General features: G+C 36.3%; 1 protein-coding gene across 3 annotated transcripts in view; it reads right to left on the bottom strand.

The window, feature by feature from the left end:
• Positions 1-14,806: 14,806 nt before the first annotated feature.
• SYT3 (synaptotagmin 3) overlaps positions 14,807-21,540 on the bottom strand; it is a 135,418-nt gene continuing 128,684 nt past the window's right edge. For all 3 annotated transcript variants that reach the window (XM_072425948.1, XM_072425951.1, XM_072425950.1), the window contains exon 11: positions 14,807-16,880. The gene's annotated coding sequence lies outside the window, so the exon portion shown is untranslated. The remainder of the gene's footprint in view (positions 16,881-21,540) is intronic.

Below are 21,540 nucleotides of genomic sequence, written 5' to 3'. Positions count from 1 at the left end.
AAGTGTAAGATAATTATAACAGAAAACTTACTTGGTGTTTGTTACTTCTTAGTCACAAAAACCATAGGAGCATACATAGCTTCTGCTTATTTCAAGCGGGAATGACTTATTGAACAGGTAGACTGTTCTATATGTAAGAAAGAGACCCAATATAGGGGAAATATGTTAAGTATTATATATAAATAATTTGTTGGTCTGCCAACTTGTGATCAAGACAGTGATTCTCAGATTTGCACTTACTCTATTTGGTGGTATGTACTGTTATCCAATCATCCAATCAATTGGTTATCATGCTTGTAAAATCTGTAATAAATTGTCATAAATACCTTGCTGTTAATGCTTTTATGTTTGTTATTATAGACTAGGTTACATGACATTGGGGCAAATAAAGAGGGACATAAGTATAGGGGTAAGAATCCCAGCTTATGTTTGTCTTAGTATTTGTATATTGCGTGGTTAAAGAATGTGCACATACCTGAATTGATTAAGGTCATTTAATATATCTTGTGCTTGGTAAAGGGTAATTGCTTGTTATTGTTTCTAATCGAGCAAAGCGGCATGTATGTAAATGTCTACATGTCATAGTGATAGATTAGGGGAGGGTATGAAAGGGGAAAAGAACCTACCTCCTATGAGTGGGTAAGTGTTCACATTTGTGCCAGAACAGATTTAAATGTCTATAAAGGGTCCTCCTAGAACAAATGTATGGGAAAATACATTTGTAAATAAACCTGTTATAGCAAATATGTTTAATATTAGCTTGTTGTTTAGCTAGATCAAATATTAGGATAGGTATATTATGCAATCATAGACAGTATTGTATAGCTTTGTAGAACAAGACCCCTCCCAACTGCATGAATATAATGCAGCTGGGATAAGGGTCATATATGTGTTCTAATAAAAAGTTTGTAATTTAATTTTACTATACTGTTATGAAAAAAAATTCAATGGATTTTGGAACACTACATAATTAAGCCAAAAAAAACCTCCTTTTATTTCGCCCTTTCTTCTTTCTTTCTCACTAGTGGTACCACTAGTATACCACAAAAATGTTGTTGTTTATGTATATATGACTGGGGGGTTGGCTGCAAAATTAAAAATCTAATCACCAATCACACCATAATTATTCAAACCAATTATTTGATAAGTGATTTTGTTAAGTCATATGGCAGTCTTGTTGAGCAAAATATGATGGTTTAAGTGGTAATATGTTTGCTAAGATTAATGTTTTGATAATAAAGCGTCCGTTAAAGCCATTTAATCCATACATTGGTGTTGTGTATTCGTTGGAGTTCGAAAAAAGGGGTAGGGGAAGAGAACAGGCTAAGGTAAGGTGTAAGTATTTGAAGTTAGGAGAATTAATGCGAATATCTGAGCAACTTGGGTCATATAGTCTAATCAGTAGCTTACAGTCAATCACAACTTCTGAAAGAAAATATTATATATGGGCACATTTAGCAGAAATGTACCACAGCACTGGCACTCCCTCATGTTAATCTAATTCTTGAAGGTGATGATAACGCATAAAGTTAAACTTCTATATAAGTAAATTCATCTTTGGCTGCCTGGAGCTAATATAAATTATAAATCCCACAGTGTTGCAATTTGTAAAAAGCTGTATTACCCTACTGAAAAGTGTGCAGCATTTTGATTATGTTGGCAGACCACTGAATGACAGTGAGATAATGAAAATGTCAAAATACCTATGTGATGTTTCTACATCAAGGACCTTACAAGACCTTGTGATGCATTTTTTTAAGATCTAATATAGATATGTGCTTTGCAAAAAGACTTCTGATACAAACCTGCAGAATCCCACCTATACATTATTATCAAAGTTATAAGAAATGATGACAACCAAACAGAGTCAGACGAGACATGTGGGGCATGCCAGAGGAAGTGAGATGAAGGGCCAACCTCAGAGCTGTGCACATCACAACAAACTATTGGAATAGCATATGATGGGGATGAAATTCAGTTTGCCCTAATGTGTTGATGAGTATGGGTGATATGAATAAATAAATATGCTTGAAAAGCTGCAGCTCATTGTAAGTCTGTAAAGAACTAATACGATGAAACAATGCCATTGTGTTTCTTTTCTGTTTTTAGACTATAGACAGAGAGCTAATGCTGATTTCTGAACATACCTTTAGATATGGAACTAACTTAACAATCAGCAACTGTTGAGAAAATAAAACACTTAGTCATCGCAATGATCGTTTACAGAAACCAGCTGTTTAAAAAATACCAATGTCCTATTCAAGCCTGGTCATTCTCAAGCAAAAAAAAAATTTATTATCACTGTCAGTGGATGTAAAACAAAGTCTGTAATTGGTGTCAGTGACTAAAATAAACTTGACAACATTTAAAAAAAAATTAGGAGGTACATCATACACATCAGGTACCTTCCTCATTTGCTCTGCTATATTTTAGACAAAACTGTCCCAGGGAGAACACTAAAGAGTAAGTGGGCACAAAGTAAGCAGCACCGTTGTCTGTGTATGCAATAATAAACTCCAACATTAGTGTCACTGGCCACACTAATAGCCCCCTGCATTGCTATGAGTGACTGTAATAATAAACCTTAGCATTTCTAAGGAGGACTTACTAAAAACAATAATCATTGTTGTTGATGGACACAATAGTATACTCCAGCGTATATTACCGTATTTTTCGGCGTATAAGACGCTCCGGCCTATAAGACGCACCCAATTTTAAACGAGAAAAACCTAGAAAAAAAAGATTCTGAACAAAATACTAAAAAATCACTCTGTGTCAATGTATCGCCTTCTAATCACTCTGTGTCAATGTATCCCCTTCTAATCACTCTGACACAGAGTGATCAGAAGGGGATACATTGACACAGAGTGATTAGAAGGGGATACATTGACACAATGTATCCCCTTCTGATCACCCTGTGCCAAAAAATCATACTCACCCGATCCCGCGATCCCGCGATGCTGTGAGCTTCTTCTTCTCCTCGCTCCCCTCCTGGCTGCAGCGCGTGTCCCCTCCTCCTCTGAGCGAGGAGAAGCCGACGCGCATACCCCAGCGATCCCATAAGCAGGCTGATCCAGCCTGCTTAGGTGATCGCGTGGGCACGCGTGGCGGCTTCTCCTCGCTCAGAGGAGGAGGAGACACGCGCTGCAGCCGGGAGGAGAGCCAGGAGAAGCCGGCACCCGTGCCCCCGCGATCCCGTAAGCAGGCTGATCCAGCCTGCTTATGAGATCGCGGGGGCACGGGTGTCGGCTTCTCCTGGCTCTCCTCCCGGCTGCAGCACGTGTCTCCTCCTCTGAGAGAGGAGAAGCCGACACGCATACCCCCGCGATCCCATAAGCAGGCTGATCCAGCCTGCTTAACCGATCGCGCGGGCACGAGTGGCGGCTTCTCCTCGCTCAGAGGAGGAGGAGACACGCGCTGCAGCCGGGAGGAGAGCGAGGAGAAGAAGCACGCAGCATCGCGGGATCGGATGAGTATGATTTTTTTTTATTATATTTAACATGTATTCGGTGTATAAGACGCACCCACTTTTCCCCCCCAGTTTTGGGGAAGAAAAAGTGCGTCTTATACGCCGAAAAATACGGTAAGTATTTCTGTTACTGACCACAATAAAAGATGAATAAAATATAACTCTCAGCAATGGTGTAAGTGGTTAAACCAAAAAAACAAGCAGCATTTGCAAGGTCAACCTAGGCCAGATGACTTTAGGGGGCAAAACAAAGCTAGAAATGAGTAGCATTGAAATGCAAAGTGTTCAAGGTAGCACTCAAATGTATAACAAAAACAACTTAAAGTCCTGAAAAGTTGAAAATCTGTATTTATCCCTAGCTAAAAGAAAACTTCTGGCTTTCAGTCAGTGTGCCTGCTCTAAAACCTAATGTAGAGAGAGGCAATAAGATAGGCCTTTAGGTTACCATAATCTGTAGGTGGGCACCAATAATGTGGTGATGTTCAATTGAAGTTCAAAAAGGAGGGCAGTGGCATCCAGCTTCTAAAATGCTGTCACTGACCTTTAGATATGCTTCCACTGAATATGCACTGATAGAATGACCACAATGGATGATAGAATATACTGTTAAGTATATGCAATTTATGCATATACTATATGCAACGTATCAAAAAAAATATATATATATATGTGTGTTTAGTTGTATTTTAACTGTTGTCCAGCATTTTGCAATATAAAATCTAAGCCCAGTCAGCACAGCTTGGTATTTTTGCTTGCATACTAGTTTGCTATTCACTGAAGTACATCCCTTCAAGGATATCAGTAATATGCAGCTTGTCAAGTCACCAGTGGCTTCTGAGGTTAAAATCTACAGCTGGTGTGGATACATTTCCATCAGTGAAGCTGGGTGATCCAGCAAACCTGAAATGTATCTGGTCTTTGATTGAAAACATTTTGCTAAGAAATAGCAAATGACTTTTAAGACATCTATTCCAGGCTTACTGGATCACCCAGCTTCACTGATGAAAGTGTATCCTCTCCAGATTTGGAGAGCTTTAACAAATCAGGCTCAATATGCCAGCTATGTTATAAGACTTTATTGATAAAATAAAAATCTTCAAATGGCAGGCTGAAGTGTTGATCTAAAGGATCATTATTACAAATATATTAAAAAATACAAAACAGAAATACAAAACAGAATATGTGTAATTTTTTTTACATGTGTCAGTCTATAATAAAAAGAAGGTTTTTTTCATTAATAATAAATGCAAATGTACCAAACCAAAAAATGTTTAATTTCTCTAATCTACAAATGTTCCTAATATTGAAAAAGCTGTGGTTGACATTTTAATTATTTTTTATTAAACCATTTTAATAAAACAGGAACCTTTCTGGACAAAATTTTTTTTAATCTTTTTATTGTGATCATTTTTTATTATTGGATTTCCTTAAAACTAGAGATGGAAGTGTTGCTGTATTAACCCTGTATCCCTTCTCCCACAATATATAAAACAGGCACAGGACTCACAGTGTATAACTAATACAGCTTTATTTTTCAGGCCAAATATGCAGAGTACAACCTTACCCTTCTGTGCAGAAAAACAAATATAAATGTTTAAATTGTATAGGTGAATAGGAGATAAGCCTTCTCCTAATCCAGAAAGGGAGTCTGGGAGCACTGCCCGAGCACAATTCAATTATGTTCTTTGAATATTTTTCATACAGTTGTTTCTCAACCTTTTTGCCCTGTGTGCTATGCTTCTCATTTAGCGGCATGCTTTTGTTTTTCTATCCTGCTAGCGTTATCTAAATGTATATAACCAATTTTAGAAGACCCTTTTCTGACCAGAAATAATTGATGCTAAAATCTGACCAAATGTATTGCCAGCATGTGTCAGTTTACTTGGCAAAAACTCTAATCACAAAACATTGTGCATAATATTATTATCATCTTGTATTAATATAGCTCCAACATAATACAGTACGTTCAAGTTCATAGTCTTGTCTCTAACTGTCCCTCAGAGGGGCTTACAGTCTGATGTCCCTACCATCGTCAAATGTCATTAACAAACCAATTTCAGAGGGATAGCAATTTACCAATCCATATATATCGGTTTCCAGCCATCAGTGGGAACCAGAGTAGTCAGTGACAGTAATGGATTAAGAGCCTTCAGCCAGGCAAATTGTTGTTTGATGGCTCTTAAAGATTTTTTATTAAGGTATCCAAATTGTAGATTAATTGTAGAATAAAGTAAACCGATTCAAATAAACAGAATAAGCCTTGTGGGAGTAAATAAGCAGGGTGAAGTAAAGCCATAATCAGCATTCTAAGATATCTAATTTTAAGGTTTGATGTCAAAATTTACACAATGGCATGTCTGAGCACCGCAGTGAGATACTTGCCGCATTAACAAAATCTCTCACTGGCAGAAATTTCAAGATGGATAGATGGTTCCAGATGTTCTGCCAAGCTCTCCTGAAGCATGAAGTAAACAAACCAGAGACAAGATAAGGCATGTTGGTTCCACAAATGAACCGTGGTTGGTTCTTCTATATTAGGGTTGCTCAAATTTTCTTTAGTTCCGCTTGTGGACTGAATTATGGCAAAAATTGTTACACACTTGCAACTAGAAAGTATTGGGGCTGTAAGCCATTGTCAAGGAAACCATCAGACATCATTCCCATTGGCTGGCCCTTTTAGGAAGCAGGACAAAGCTTGTGACTTTGATAAATAAGTAACTTTGGTAAGTAAGTATGGTGCTATAAGCTTGGCAGAATGCCATTGTTGTTATATATATATTGGGAGCAGTGATTTGCCTAAAATCCTTGCATAGTACTGTGTATGTTTATATTTGTAATAAAATTATGTTACAGACTTTTATAGTGAACTGGACACAAAGCCACCCTACAGCCATACAGAGGCCAAAAAAAGTTTAATGTCTTAAAAGGAAAAGATATATAAGGCACCATGGTACATACATTTTGGCCCATCAGTTTTCATTGGTGGGTTTTATATACTTGGATGCTCAGATTTACAATATACCCAAATATCCTTACCATTTTATGCCTCATTTAGACCACTATATGTGAAGGGAAGCATCACTGGTTAACTGGATGGAAACTATTAGGGCAGAGCTTAATTTACCAAACTCTTTGTGAACCATAAAACAAATAGTACAGAGGCACACCCCTGTAGACATCTAGTATAGCTAGTTAAAACATTTTTTTATTTCCCCTTTCAGTAATATTTTTATTTATCCTAAATATACACATCAATCCCAACATTATTACAACTGCTTAAGGAATACCAAATGGATATTAATTCAATCCTAGCAGAATTTTCTCCAATTATACAATAAATATCAACTCAACATGTTTCGTAATAAACATCTTCAGGAGGTGCCAACAGTGGTCTCCAAAAAGTCACCAATATCTAAATGTCACCAAATATCAATATTACAATAACTCAAATCAATAATGTTACATAAATGTGTACAGAAATATTTACATGACATTATAATGTAATAACTGCAACCTAATCGAAAATTCCCCAGATGAAGAAATACTGAATATTCCGAAAATTGAGATTAAAATGGACAATATTTGAATACTGTTTCCAGTACTCTAATCTTAGGTGCAATGCAGAATCAATTGGTCCGCGGTATGCTCAGTAACAGCAGGTGCAGACTGTAGCTGAGAACAGTTACAAACTTTAGGACCAGTCTTGTCAAACACTGAAAGTAGACCTAAACTAAAATAGTAAAAAAAAAGTTGAAGTTGAAGCCCCTCCCCCTCTGTTTTTATTGCCACGGCAATAAAGACATAATGGGAGCACAGAGCCTCCTAAAATACTCACGTCATGCATCCTAGGAGGCTTCTGGCTGCTCCTTCTGCACATGCCTGATATTAGGCATGCGCATAAGGAGCTTTTTCTTCAATAGGGGGAAAACTGCATTTATATGAGATCTACACTCTTTTTTTCTCCATTTACAGCAGGCTACTTCACCCGATTGAGCCTGTATGGTGCAAGATTGGGTGATGTGGGCAGAAGCAGAAAAAAGAAAAAATATAGAAGCGCGTGGCGCCAGGATGAAGATCAAAGATGGATAACAGGATGGTACCAGATCCAATGCAGGAAAGCTCCCGAGGGATCGAGGGATCTAGGTAAGTAAAGGTGGGTTTTTTTTAAAATTTAGTTTCACTTTAAATGATAAAGTATAGTCTGTCAGGTAATAACAAATAATTTCCAAAATAGCGATAGAGGCAAGTAGCAGGAGGAAAGATAGGCTTTTGAAGTGGCACAATAAATTAAAAAATACTAAGGTATTATAGTCCACAATATTTATAACATTTCATTTGAATACATATTTATCACATACAAAAAACGATATATTTAAAATGTATTGCTGCATCTATACCATATATGCTCAGTGTATTAAAAAAAAATATTTGGTCTAATAGTTATGAATCTCCTTTCCTGACACGTTTTGCCATTAGGGCTTCCTCAGAGGACTTGGAGAGTATAGTAGCAGACATGTAGACTCAAGTTCCTGCAGGATACACTTCCTGCAGCATATACTTTCTTATAAGCAAACGTGATCCATTTGTTCAAAATCCCATCATGAGTGGCTGTTAAACTGACATTGATCTATTCAGGCTTCCCAGAGGGGTTATAATGAGAATAACCAAAAAAGTATGAAAACGATTAAAGATGCTTTAACATACTGCTGGAAATACTCATGCTGAGATGGTCAAAAAGGACAGCCTGAATGCAACAGACGGGAACAAAGTCTTTGTTCCCATCTATTGCATCCAGGCTGTTTAACAGCCACTCATGGTGGGATTTTGAACAGTATATGGGATCAGAAAATATTGGAATGGAAAAATTGGGCAATAATGAGTTTTTATCAATATGTTGTCTATATTGCAATTCCTGGTGGAACATAATATTGCAATATTTTTTGCATTATCTGTATATATACCTGGTTGAGTGAAAACAATGCCCATTCTTCTCTAAGTCATGGGAGCATATGGGCACACTAAACACTAATTAACTGCAATCCCCTGGTTGCAAAACTGGCTTTCAATTGATGATTAAAAGAGTCTTTACTTAGTATACATGTAAAAGTGAAACAGATGGAGACAGAAATGAGAAGCACAGAGAGAAATCAAGGATACACAGAATAACATTTTATTTTAACATAGACTTTAAGTTTCCTAGTGTTAATGAGACAAAGTATGTTAAATTGAATGCTGATGTTAGCTGGTTTATTAGTGCCTTAAGGAGTGCTATACTCAGTCGCTAATTTAAAACCACTGTATTGTAACAGGACTGAAGGGATTAATAAAAAGAGCAATACAATGAAAAATACCTATTCTTCCTAGAGATGAAGAATGTTTTGATGCACACTCAGCAAAATAATGGCTAGGATTGCTTACTTCTTCAGTTTCCAACTTCCTAATTAATAAGTCTGATAGAAATTCATTATAACATATGCACTTGGGATTCTGTGAGAGTTTCACAACCTAATTTCTACAATTTGACTGACTAATTTACATAGTAATCTACTGTAAACATTGGAACATGGCTTATATAGGTTGATGGTTTGGGCTTTCAAGAAAGGTATTCATTGTGCACCTGTCTTAAATTAGAGGGCATACCAGCTCCCATTGATATAGCAGTGGATTTCTATGCTTGTTGTTCTCAGGTTGCAGGGTTACTAGCCCTTACTGAGTGCTAGTTTATTCACTCTAAATGTGAAACATGTTTTTTAAGCTAAAGTAAAACAAATGAGACAAAAAGTATACCCAATAGATGGGCTAGTGTAAATAACTGGATTGTATGGCAAATATTTATTGGCTAGACTTTTAGATTTAACCCTAGTGAATTGAGGTGCTTATTTCCATCAGTGAACTCTTGGGAAACCTTGTACATACTTTATCATATGTTAACAATGTTATATACTGACATTATCCTAATAATATTTTAAGGGCACCTTTTATATTACCCCATGTACATTATGTAAAAGGCTTTAGTCACCATTTATTGCATTAATGTTTTCCCACATGTGCTAAAATCATGATAAGTTGAGCAACACGTCAAATTAAAATTTTTAGTAAAATTTTACACCAGAGCAAAAAAAGTGCCACAAAGAAAATTTGCGCTGAAATTCTGCAGCAACATGGGGTAGACCCAAACCTTTTTCAAAAAGTCATCACTTTTGACGAAACCTGGATCTCCTGTTATGATCTCGAAACAAAATGACAGTCAGTGCACTGGAAAATACTTTAATCACCAAGAATCAAAAAAGTGCGTCAAGTCCAAATTTAAAGCCTTTTATGGAGCTATTTTAACATGAAGGGCGTAATTTTGGCAGAATGTGTTCCAGAAGGCACAACAGTCAACCAAGATAAGGAAGTTCTAACAAAGCTGGGAGAAAGAGTCAGAAAAAAACAGCCAGAAATGTGGGAAATTTTTATTATTATGTGTTAATTGACAAACACATTATTACACTGGAACATACTTCATATTCACCAGGTTTGGCACCTTGTGACTTTTTTTCTTTTTCATAAATTGAAATTGGTGCTTAAAAGAACACCAATGGATGCAGTAAAGAAAAAAAACATCAGATATCTTGAAATGGCAGACAGAAACCAATCTGCTCCAGGCTTTCGACCAGTGGAAAACAAGACTGCATTGGTCCTTAATTGCGAATAGAGGAATTTTGAATGGAACAAGCATTAGAATTGTCATATAAATAAATAAAAGTTAATATATCAGTCTCATTATTTATTAGACAGATCTCATATGCCATGGTTTCCATTTCCATTGGACCTAAAAACCGAAAGCTAAAGGCAAGTTAAATAAATGGCTCTGTAGTTTATGCTGTATCTAGGCTATATCATCAGGCAAAACATCAGTTTATTGTGCAGAGTTGGCCTCAGGGGTATAAAGTAATGATTTGAAAGAAACACTCATAGGCTCTATATATAACACAGAGAATCAGACATTTCCTCGTGGGAATCTTCCAAGTCAATGTTTTTTAATGGCAGTAACTGATTTCCACCAGGTTTGAGGAAATATCAGATTCCCAGTTTTATAAATAAAGCCCATACTATTCTACAGTGGCTAAATCTATTATTAATAAATATATTTAAAAAACTGTATTAAGTCCTTGTTATTGAATTTGTTTAGCCTGACAAAACTGTTTAATTTATCATTATTATTATTACACAGTGTTTATATAGCGCCATCATATTACGCAGCGCTGTACAAAGTCCATAGTCTTAATTTAACTGAGTTTAAGTTCACATTTTTGTAAGCCCTAGTATACAAAACTTAACTTTATGCTTCAAACATATAATTATTATTTGGGACTTCCATCTACTTGAACTAAGTGCTTTTGGAAACAAAACATATAGCTCACAAAAAAATCCATACACCTTTTGTTTGCCCTTTTCAAGCTTTTTGTTATGATAATGACTTTTCCCTTTACCTATTGATGATACATTAAATTAGGAAATCACAGCAGGGTTATGTAAACATTGGTATCTCAGATGAGCTGGAAAATGAGTCAGAAAGGGAGCGAATGGGAATTCAGGGGAGGCATCAGGAAGCAAGTTAGCTTTGGAATTACCAGGGAGTGTCAACGTTACCTTATCAGAATGTCCAAGAATTCAGGTGGTGTCAGGGGATAAAAATCTTCCGCAGGTATGGACAGGTGTGTGCATTTTATTGTTGAGTTGATTTTTTTGTCATTTTACATTGAAAAAGAAACAGGTTCAATGTGCACTAAGCACAGCCAGAAGCAGGCAGGGCTGGGTGAATCTTAGAAGGTACACAGGTCTAGTCATAAAAGCTAACTACATAGCTAAATAATGTCAGTGAGGCTAGAGATTCCCCTTAAATAAGGGATGCTCTGCTGTCACAAGGTATTTTCGCGCAATATAACGGTAAAAATAGTCTTTGCCTTGCAACATTAGCCTGAAGGTATCTTTCTCTGTTTGCTCAAAGTCCCTGTGCTTACTTAACTGTAATTGAATGGGTGACATGAAGTCATAATTTGGTGCCTGCAGTCATATGCCATCTTGCCTGTCACTTTTCTCCTGTCATAAACATACACAGCTTTAGCTCTATTTCTGACAGTAAATAGAATGATCTGTTAGTGATTGCCCCTCTGGGTCTGTTACAGAAAGTACTACAGACAAACTTACCAAGTTGTTGCTTTTTTTTTCTTTTTAGTTTTTTGAAAGCAAATAACTATATATATATATATATATATATATATACTTAATTTCAAGGAAAAAAGTTATTAGGTACAACTTAGAGCCTGTTAGTTTTTTAATAGAGAAATGGAGCGCTGTTGGAATTCTTGTATGCACTCCCAACTGCCAAAAATAAGGCTATGTAGACAATCACACTGTCTTAATCACTTTTTAGCACTACTGCAAATTGTTGAGCAATTATTAACTAAGTAAGGTTCTTTGGAAGTTGACTAGATGTTTATGAGTTTTCCAGATAACTTTTGATAAGTTCCTCACCATTCCTTGAGGAGGTATCTCTTTATCCGGAAGAAAACCCAAGGGTCGAGATAAAAGTTCTTAATTATAAATCAGAGAAATTGGAATATCTAGTATATATTGACCTGAATAGTGTATGACAACTAATTATCTGGAAAACTCATAAACATAAACATCACTACAACCCAAGTCTAAGGCTCAGGGAGATAGTAGCCAGCAACACTTCAATCCTTACCCCAAGAGAGTTGATCTTCACCTTCTTTTACCCTCTGGTTACATCACATCACCATATTAATGCAACGTCTCTACATCCCCTGATGAAGCCTATGTGCAAAACACCTCGGGAACGAGACACTGTTGATGTTTATAATTAATATTATGTAATCTCTGTGATGTAACAGGGGCATGATGTCCTAATATAGAAAGTCCAACACATATGTTAATAACCTTTATTTTGACATTTTATGTAATTCAATTTTGTCTTATTTAAGTTTGCACAACATGCCTGCTTTTCTTCTTCTCTCAATTATATGATTCCGCTATATGAAGTTTACCAGTACCATATGCTACAAAACTCCAAAGAGTTCAATTTTGGTCTCATCTGACCAGACTATATTCTGCCAATGTTTTACTGGGTTGTTCAAATGTTGTACAGCAAACTTAAAACCTGCTTTAACATGCTTTTTCTTCAGCAGAGGCCATGTCAGTTGAGTGCATCAGCTATGGTTTTCTTTGAAACAACTGTACCTGCTAACTCCAGATCTTTCTGAAGCTCTCCACAAGTGGCCCTTGGCTCTTGGTCAACTCTTCTGAATATTCTTTGAACTCCTCTGTCAGACATCTTAAGGTGCACCTGGTCGTGGGGAGAACCTGGTCATGGTCATGTTAAAGGGTGAAATTATGCTCCATCCACTTCTGGATTATGGCAGCAACAGTGCTCATTGGAACATTCAGAAAGTCATCTGTAACCAATGCTATCAGTATCAGAGCTTTCTGCTTTTACCCATCATGAAATACAATGTGATATACCTTGGTAATGAGAAACCATTTTATAGGCCATCAATTAGGACTAAACCAACTGATATTATTTGCACTAATAGGTGGCAAGATTGCTTTCTAAACAGGTTTCTTGATTTTCTTTCCTTTTTTCATACATGTGTTTATACCTACATTTGGTATAAATTTCATGTCAATAGCTTCATTAGAAATATATTTACTGTTGACGTGTTAAATACTTTTATCCTCCACTGTGTATATATATATTTATATAAATGTGTATGTGTTATATTTATTTTTAATAATTTTTATTCATAATTATTTTGTTTAAACTGATCAACAGAAAGAAACAAATGTCTGCAAAGTAATTTTTAAATGACTACCATGAAAAAACAAACAAAACCATAACAATTGCATAAGTAAATAACCTCTTTAAAGGTCAACTGAACTTCCTGCTAAATTGCATTAATACATTCTTAATTATCGTGCAAATGTGGTAAATGATGAAAATCTCTAGTTTGGTAGCTCAAAAAAGTAGATTAACCTTATAAGATTTCAACAGCAGAACTGAGAAATCACATATAGCTCTAGCCTTATATTCTTATTTTTGTTAGGAGATAAAACATTCCATGCCAATCCTTTTATTTGTATGCTCAAAAGATGACAATGCATATGATCCTTGGAAGGGCAGAATAATTACTATACAGAATCATTACATGGGTTTCAGAATATGTAGTTTACTATATTTGTTGCTTTTGAGGTCTACTTTATATTAGGGAGATCACACATCATGATATAGTTGATTATTTTGTGTCACTGGGAAATACAGGCACTACCATAGAGGGTGCATAGATGCTCAGGAGATGCATGACAGGGGAAAGATACCTTTGTGAAAAGAAGTTATGCGGTTTAGTAGTTTAGGGACCTTGAACAAGAAATATGATCTTATTCTCTTGTGGTTTGATTAAGTTGCAATACTTGGGATTTTCCAACATTTTCTATGAAATTTTTATATTTGTAAATGTCAAATGCAAAAAATAATCATTATATAATGTTTTCTATACTTTTGTGTTACTCTAAATTGTGAATTTTTATGGCCTTGGTAGATAGCCCTGAATCAAGGGTTTTGTGTCTGCTGGAGTATGAACCATTGCTCCACAACTTCCCATACAGTTGGAGGGATTGTTTGCCAGATTTTAGACTAGAAGTGTTTTGTAAGATTTTCAGTTCCCCTTCAAGTTTAATAATGCCATTGGGAGTGGGCTAAATCTCCCCTAAATCCCTGAGTGGATGGACAAAACATGCAGTTCGCCATTGAATCCACTCTTTGCAGCAGTTCTAACTATCTAGTTTGAATACATTGGCTTGTGATGTGGCACTTCTTTAGTTGTTGGGTTTTTGAGCTCTACATGTGTTGAATACTTTGTGTTGCATGAGCTTTAGAAACAGTTCGTCCAGGCTCAAAAAGTTTGTACAAAAAACATAGCAGTTTGTAAGAACTTAAAAGATGTACACTCCACCTTGTGAGTGTATACATGCTGTACTGCACTATTCTATTGGCCCTCATGGCAAGTTATAGGTAAAACGCATCAAACACACCTATATGCAAGACCTTTATACCTTTCCAAACTTACCAACACAGAAGTTTTTCTTTTAAACTGTTGAACTGAAGTTCATATGTTTATTAACGGACAACTACAATGAGCTACAATGCTGAACTTGAGAAGTATAGCAACTCTGGTGTAGAGTTCTGGTGTACAGTACCAATTAGCTATGATTTACAGAAAAACTGCAATTTTTTTTAATTTGTTTAATTGAATAACTTTAAATAACTGTCATTACTCCATATTTAACATTTTTTTATTACTTTTTATATTTTTACACTGTTTGGTATGGCTTTACAGTCAACGACTGCTCAGAAATGAACATTTTCTCACACACTATAAACAGACAAATGTAATTTTCCAACAAAATACACACGTGCATTTGGTTTAAATTTTTTGAATGGTTTTCATGTTGTATGAGCCAAATTTTTATTTCATCTTCTTTTTCTTCATTCTTAGATAAAATCGGATATGATGGGCCTCCAAAAGAGTAGTCATGTTCCTCTTTTAAAAATTGCTTGCACATGCTATGAAGTCCATGCAGTCCTTGGTGAATCCAATTCAAAAAAAAGTAGAGGAAAAGCACCAACACCAAATGCGGGGCCAGCACCCAAGAGTTTAGGTCAAGCTCTTGTCCATCAGCAGTGACCAAACCTGAATGTACATAATCAAGAACTTCTGCTCATACAAAGAGAATCTCATTATGAAATTCAAAGTTTCATATCTGTTCATATCAAGATGATATGAAATGTACACAAAACTCTCCATGCTTCTCCAACAGCTCTAAAAAAGAAAATGGCTGTCGGCCATTAAAGTGAAATGGTGGATGGAAGTCACTCCAGATGCAAACATCTGGAAGTGGTCAACAACTGATAATGAATACATCAAGATGACTTTAAATCGACACATGAATGCTGTACAACTTCCTTTAAGCAATGTTGATGTAAATACATTGGTAAGAAACATTTGGTCTAATGGAAGATGTGTTTACACAAGAAGAAAATCAGGTGCCAAATCACTATACACTGGTCACCTAAGCTCACATTTGTGAATCTTCTCTGTTCAAATGTGTATTCCTTACTTTCACAATTATAGTGTTGTCACAACAACTGGTTTCTACCAAGAATAAAATGTCAGCTCCTGCTCATGAACTATTAAAGCCGTTAGGCACAATGTTTACAGAAGATACAGTGGCACTGAAATGGAGTTTTGCTCTTTTTACATTAACAAAATGACTCTTTGTTAAAATATATTGACCAATGTACCAAAACAGCTTTTTTTAAAAGTGAATTTATACACTGGAAGGATATCATAACCCCTTTATTTTATGTCTGGACTGGAAGACAAACCTTTCAGAAAGTTGTCATGACCATTTCTACAAACATAGAACAATTATTCATATTTAGAAATCTCGCTCACCATAACAACATTGGCAAAATTACCCTTTTTTAAGAAAGGTTAAAGCCACCAGTGACCACTCAATTGGACATTATTTGGTCGAGCTCACACATACATAATGTATATTATTACATGAAGCATTAGAAAGACAGTCAACAGAAAAGTGCTTTCATTTTACAGCAAGAGTTGCAAGAGTGCTCCTGCTTTTCTATTGACTAGTGGTTTCCACCTGTTTGAAGCAACAGCTCTTTACCAAAGCCATTGCTTTCACCACAACACTGGTAAAAGAAATGTGTGTGGTGCACCACATCCTACATGAATTCAAAGTTCCCATCCTTATGTTTATGGTGTCTGCATGAGGAACACTCAAGAAATGAGGCAAGCGTTGTAACCAAGCCAATAACTGTTAAACCAGGAAACAAGCCAAAAGACCACAGCGGCATTGCTTTGGAAGTCAAGCACTGTATCCCCCATCCCAGGAGGCAAAATGAGGCTGAGAAGAGAGGCTTTTCCGTTACATGCAATTCACTCTGACTTAATGTTCCTAAATGGTTGCTTCATCTAAATGAATTATCAACGTTCCACATCTCTTCCTTTCTTTAATCACCCATGCTATATTTAGTGCATTGCTGGAGTTGGAAATGGTGAGTGACTATTAAGCCTGTGTCCTTTCATTGTGTCTTCCTGACCCTGAGGTCAGAAAGGCCTTATTGAAGTTCACCATGGCTCAGTGTAGTTTCAACCAAAATGTACATGTTTACTCTATGGCTTCATAGAAATCTACATTTTTTTCTGGTTTAGTTGATTTTTACAGCCTTGTCTTCATTTGTCCTTCTTGGGAGTCTTGTGCCCTCCTCATTAAAAAAGGTGGGATGAAGAGGAAACAGACAGAGCACAGCCTGTGGCTCAGATACCTGTGGAGGAAGAACAACATTGTATCAGTAAATTAGATGTATTGATGCGATAAGCTATATTTTAGCATGATAGATGACTCCAAAGAATACATAGTTAAATTACAAATCTTAATAGATAATAGATTAGCAATTAGGTGGAAGATCAAATAGTTGGTAGGTGTTGTGATTACAGTTATGTCACATATGCAATATATAATATATACACAAAATCGATGGACCTTACACAAAAACATGCCCTATATAAACATAGGAATACAAAGCTCTCATACATTTCTGCCTCTGAACAATTATATGTCCTTACAATTAAAGATTAACAGAAGCAATGTTTCAAGGCTTTGGGATTCAATCAGAGTTTCACAATAAATAGAGTTGCAGCAAAAACTGTGAAAATTTAGCAGTTTTCTGCATTGTAGCTGTCAACTAGAAAAGAAGTTCAAGTTCATAGCGATTATTGGTGTTCACTAAGGTTCCAGACCCAAAGTGGCAAAAGTGAACATGGTTGCTATGGTAACAACCAGTTGTTTCATGCGCCAAACACTTTGTGAATGATGGTTTCCTTGATTGGTACTGCTCCTAATAACTGACAGCAAATAGGAATATTTATATATATACCCGGGTGGTGCCCGGGTATTTATTTATTGCAATCTTTGTAATCTTGTATATTATACAGGAAAACGATCAAATAAAGCTATAGTAATTTTCTTGTCTACGGTGTTGTTTCTTTTTTTTTTCCTTTGATTGCACTCGGCCAATTGCCTTACGTTTTCTCAAAGGCATTATTACAGGCCAGAAATTTGTAAAAGAGTCCAAAAAAAAGTATGTAAAATTATAACCAAAAGGCACACTGTCACTGAGCAATACATATACACATACACACATACATGCAAATATACCTCTGACATATACCACAGCGCTGTACAAAGATCAGTGGTGCACTCACGTCATATGTCATATGTCTAGAAAGTTTGGTTTAAATGTGTCGATTAGTTTCCGAGTGATGGTGGAACATAGCAAGTTTGGGTAAAATGTCTCCATGCGTTTCCTAGTGATGACATACACACATACATACATACATACATACATCCAAAAATAGCTCTGACATATAGCACAGCGCTGTACAAAGATGACTGGCGCACTCATATGAGTCTCAGTCATATGTATAGCAAATTTGGTTAAAATGTCTTCATGTGTTTTTGCGTGATGGTGGAACATACATACACACATACACATACACACACATCCAATTTTATATATATAGGTTTCTATAGTTCTAACATATACCATAGTGCTTTACAATGAAACACTGAGCTAGACCCATCAGTCTATGTACAGAGGAGCTGACACTCTAATGTGCCCCCACAGTCACACACTGTTATCATATGTTTATATACCTCTGACATATACCACAGCACTGTACAAAGATCAGCGGTGTCATATGTCTAGCAAGTTTGGTTTAAATGTCTTGATGTGTTTCCGAGTGATGGTGGAACATAGCAAGTTTGGTCTCCTTGCGTTTCCTAGTGATCACCAAATTTAGCTCTGACATATAGCACAGCGCTGCACAAAGATCAGCAGTGCACTCACATGAGTCTCAGTCATATGTCTAGCATGTTTGGTTGAAATGTCTCCATGCATTTCCTAGTGATGACATACACACTGTACATACATCCACAGAGATGACTGGTGCACATGAGTCTCAGTCACATGTATGGCAAATTTGTCTGAAATGTCTCGAGTTTTCGAGTGATGGTGGAATATACATACACACACACACATCTGATTTTATATAATATATATTACAAACCTAGCATCTTTACAGTAACGATGGGCAGTGTTCCAATTGACTGGTGCATGTCAGGGGTGGTGGTTCCCTCTAACAATCACCAGCCAACTGAGATACTTTCACTGTTGGCCTGAGCTCCCAACAAAGCTCATTCTAAGGTTTGCAGTAAAAAAGGCCCCACGTAAGACAAAGATGTTGGCTGAGCCTGTAGTGTACTGCACTCAGTCAAGTTTGTTCATCAATACTACCAGCTAGGGATGAGCAGAATTACTAAAATCACCTGTGGAAACCTTTTAATAAAATTTTTATGGCCAATAAAGAAACATATGTAAAAAAAAGTAGGCACAGTGGAGCCAGACACTGTCATAGGGAACAACACAATAGCAAAAAAAGTATTTCATAAAAATATAAAGGTTCAGACTGTTTTTTTCAGGTGGCTTTGTGCAATGATATGCATTATTATACATGCTTACATTTAATATAAAATGCATTGCAACAGTATTAAAAATCTGCAGCATGCATTCATTCCCATAGATTATAATAGAGAATGTATCATTTTCTAGGTGTGACTCTATTTGGACACAGTTCTGCGGATCTGGCCATTTGACGTCATTTAAGTAGACATTCCACCACAGTCCATATGTAATGACAAAGTATATTGATATCATCTTGGATCCAGACCAGCCGCAAAATACATCCCCTAACTCTAAACCCCAAAGATATTTCTGAGACCACTTTCACTCATATAATCTGGTTCATTAAAAATCTCAATTCACAAAATACTCTCTCAGGTCAACTGAACAACATGCCTTTATAAACATTTTGATGACTTCATTGTGCAGTCATCTTCATTTGCAAATGCCTTTCAATCAGTCATGAAGGATTCATCTAGAACATATAACAGTAATGTAAGGTATTCAGCTGAAATGACAGATATGAATGTCAGTCTTTGGTGATTTCTGCTTGTGCAGCACCAAAATAATAAAAGCACCAAAATCTGCATATCGATTTATGTACATCATCACAAATATTCTAGCTGCACAGCCATGTACTTCTTCATAATTCACATAGCTGCTTTACATTATCTGCAGAGACTTATTATGTTATGGTTACCATAACAACTGATACAATTTCATCATCAACAAGATAATGGCAAAGTATTTACCATTTCTGAAACGTATGTAAATTACATTTCTTACTTCTTTTATAACGTTTCTTTTCTTTTAAAAACAAATGGATTTTTTTATACAATACCTCAAGATGAATTAGAATGCCTACACAGTGTTATTAAGCAGCGTTTGGTTTTGAAATTCTCTGTGAATATTTGCCCTGTCTCTTTTAACAAGTGACCCCTATTGTTTACATATGCATTTTCCCCGTACATTTACAATTTACAGCACAATGTGTATTTCACACAGTGATACAGCTAAAATGACATAATAATATAAAAGAAGAACCAAGTGGCAAGGTTGTTCCTAAAGCAGTTTTGTCTTTATCAACAGTGTTACTTTATGGCTAAACTAGCCATAAAAAAGAAAGTGTGATGCCGTCAATGAGTTTTGTCATGGCCACCCCAGTAGAATACATTTTACAAATCTCACTACTGGCCACATTGTAATGTCTTTTTATTTATTTCTTCTAATCTTATTCTAAATTTACATGTAAATATGTGCTACTTAAGTAAAGGAATTACAGTCACTGTTTTACCCCAGATAACCAAAGCACAGGTTATTCTTGAATGGCATCTGAAAATGTAGTGAAAGAGTATTCAGATGATACCTGAATAAAGGAGCCTTCACACAAGAAAGTTCATCCCTCTCATTTTCTAGATGTGCCTGAATAGAGAAAAGGTCGATACGGCTTTCCCACAGTACCTAATACCTCTGTATTCCTGTTCCAGATTCTCAAACATACACATTTGTCAAATGCCAACATACATGTTTTCCAATGCCAATGTGCATTTCCAACAATGGTGGATGCTAGTGATCCATTCAGTGTCTGCAAGTCCCTAAAACAATAGGTACCTCTTTGTTACACTGACTTTGTTCAGCTAAAGTTTTCTAACTGCACACACTCATCCTGGATTAAACATGAAATACTAGCCAAGTGGCACATGGCATTTTCTAATTCTGGTGAGCTGGGTATGTTCTGGTAGCCAAAGCACTGCTAATAATTTACCAAATATTGGGAATAAAGGGTTCCAAAGGGTTATCAGTAAGTTGATATAAAATGGACCTAATACAAAACCACACCTTCAACTGAGATGGGACCACAGGCACTAAGACATGGTTACTGTAGTTTTTACTTGAGGTTGAGCCCAAGTTAAACTCCTAAATCTCCCACTAAATTACTGATATTGGAACAATTTAACTTGCCAAATAATTTGTGACCAAACAATTCTTAAAAATGTACACAGCTTTGCTAGATAGCATTCCCTGACTTGACTTTGCTCCTGACTGCAGTCATGCAAAGCAGAGTGGTTATCTCCCTACCCCCAACCTGTGAATGGATAAAGAAGAAGGAGAAGGTGGTTATTGAGGCATTCTCTTCCCTCTTTCCCTCTATTGGTATGTTCTTGATTAGCATGTAAAGCTGCCTCAGCCTCTAGTAGTTTGATGCTGTTGTGTAAAGAGGGAAGGAAGGTTGATGCTAAGTCAGTTTGAGCGACTTATGCTATTTGCATTTAAAAAACACATTTTAAAGTTTCATATGAAGACATTTGTTGGTGTAATAGCAAGCAGAGTCTGGAGGGGCTAGAAATAATTTTTGAGTCTCACTATTAATTAGGCCCCGCTTGAGGAATGGATAAACTGCTAAGGCTATTTTTCATTATTCCTGTTATTCCTAACAGCAGAGAAATAGAAATGTCAGCCTAAA

This window comes from Pyxicephalus adspersus, chromosome 11 (genome assembly GCF_032062135.1).
Source record: "Pyxicephalus adspersus chromosome 11, UCB_Pads_2.0, whole genome shotgun sequence".
Lineage (NCBI taxonomy): Eukaryota > Metazoa > Chordata > Amphibia > Anura > Pyxicephalidae > Pyxicephalus > Pyxicephalus adspersus.
This window is presented reverse-complemented; position numbering and strand designations above follow the sequence as displayed.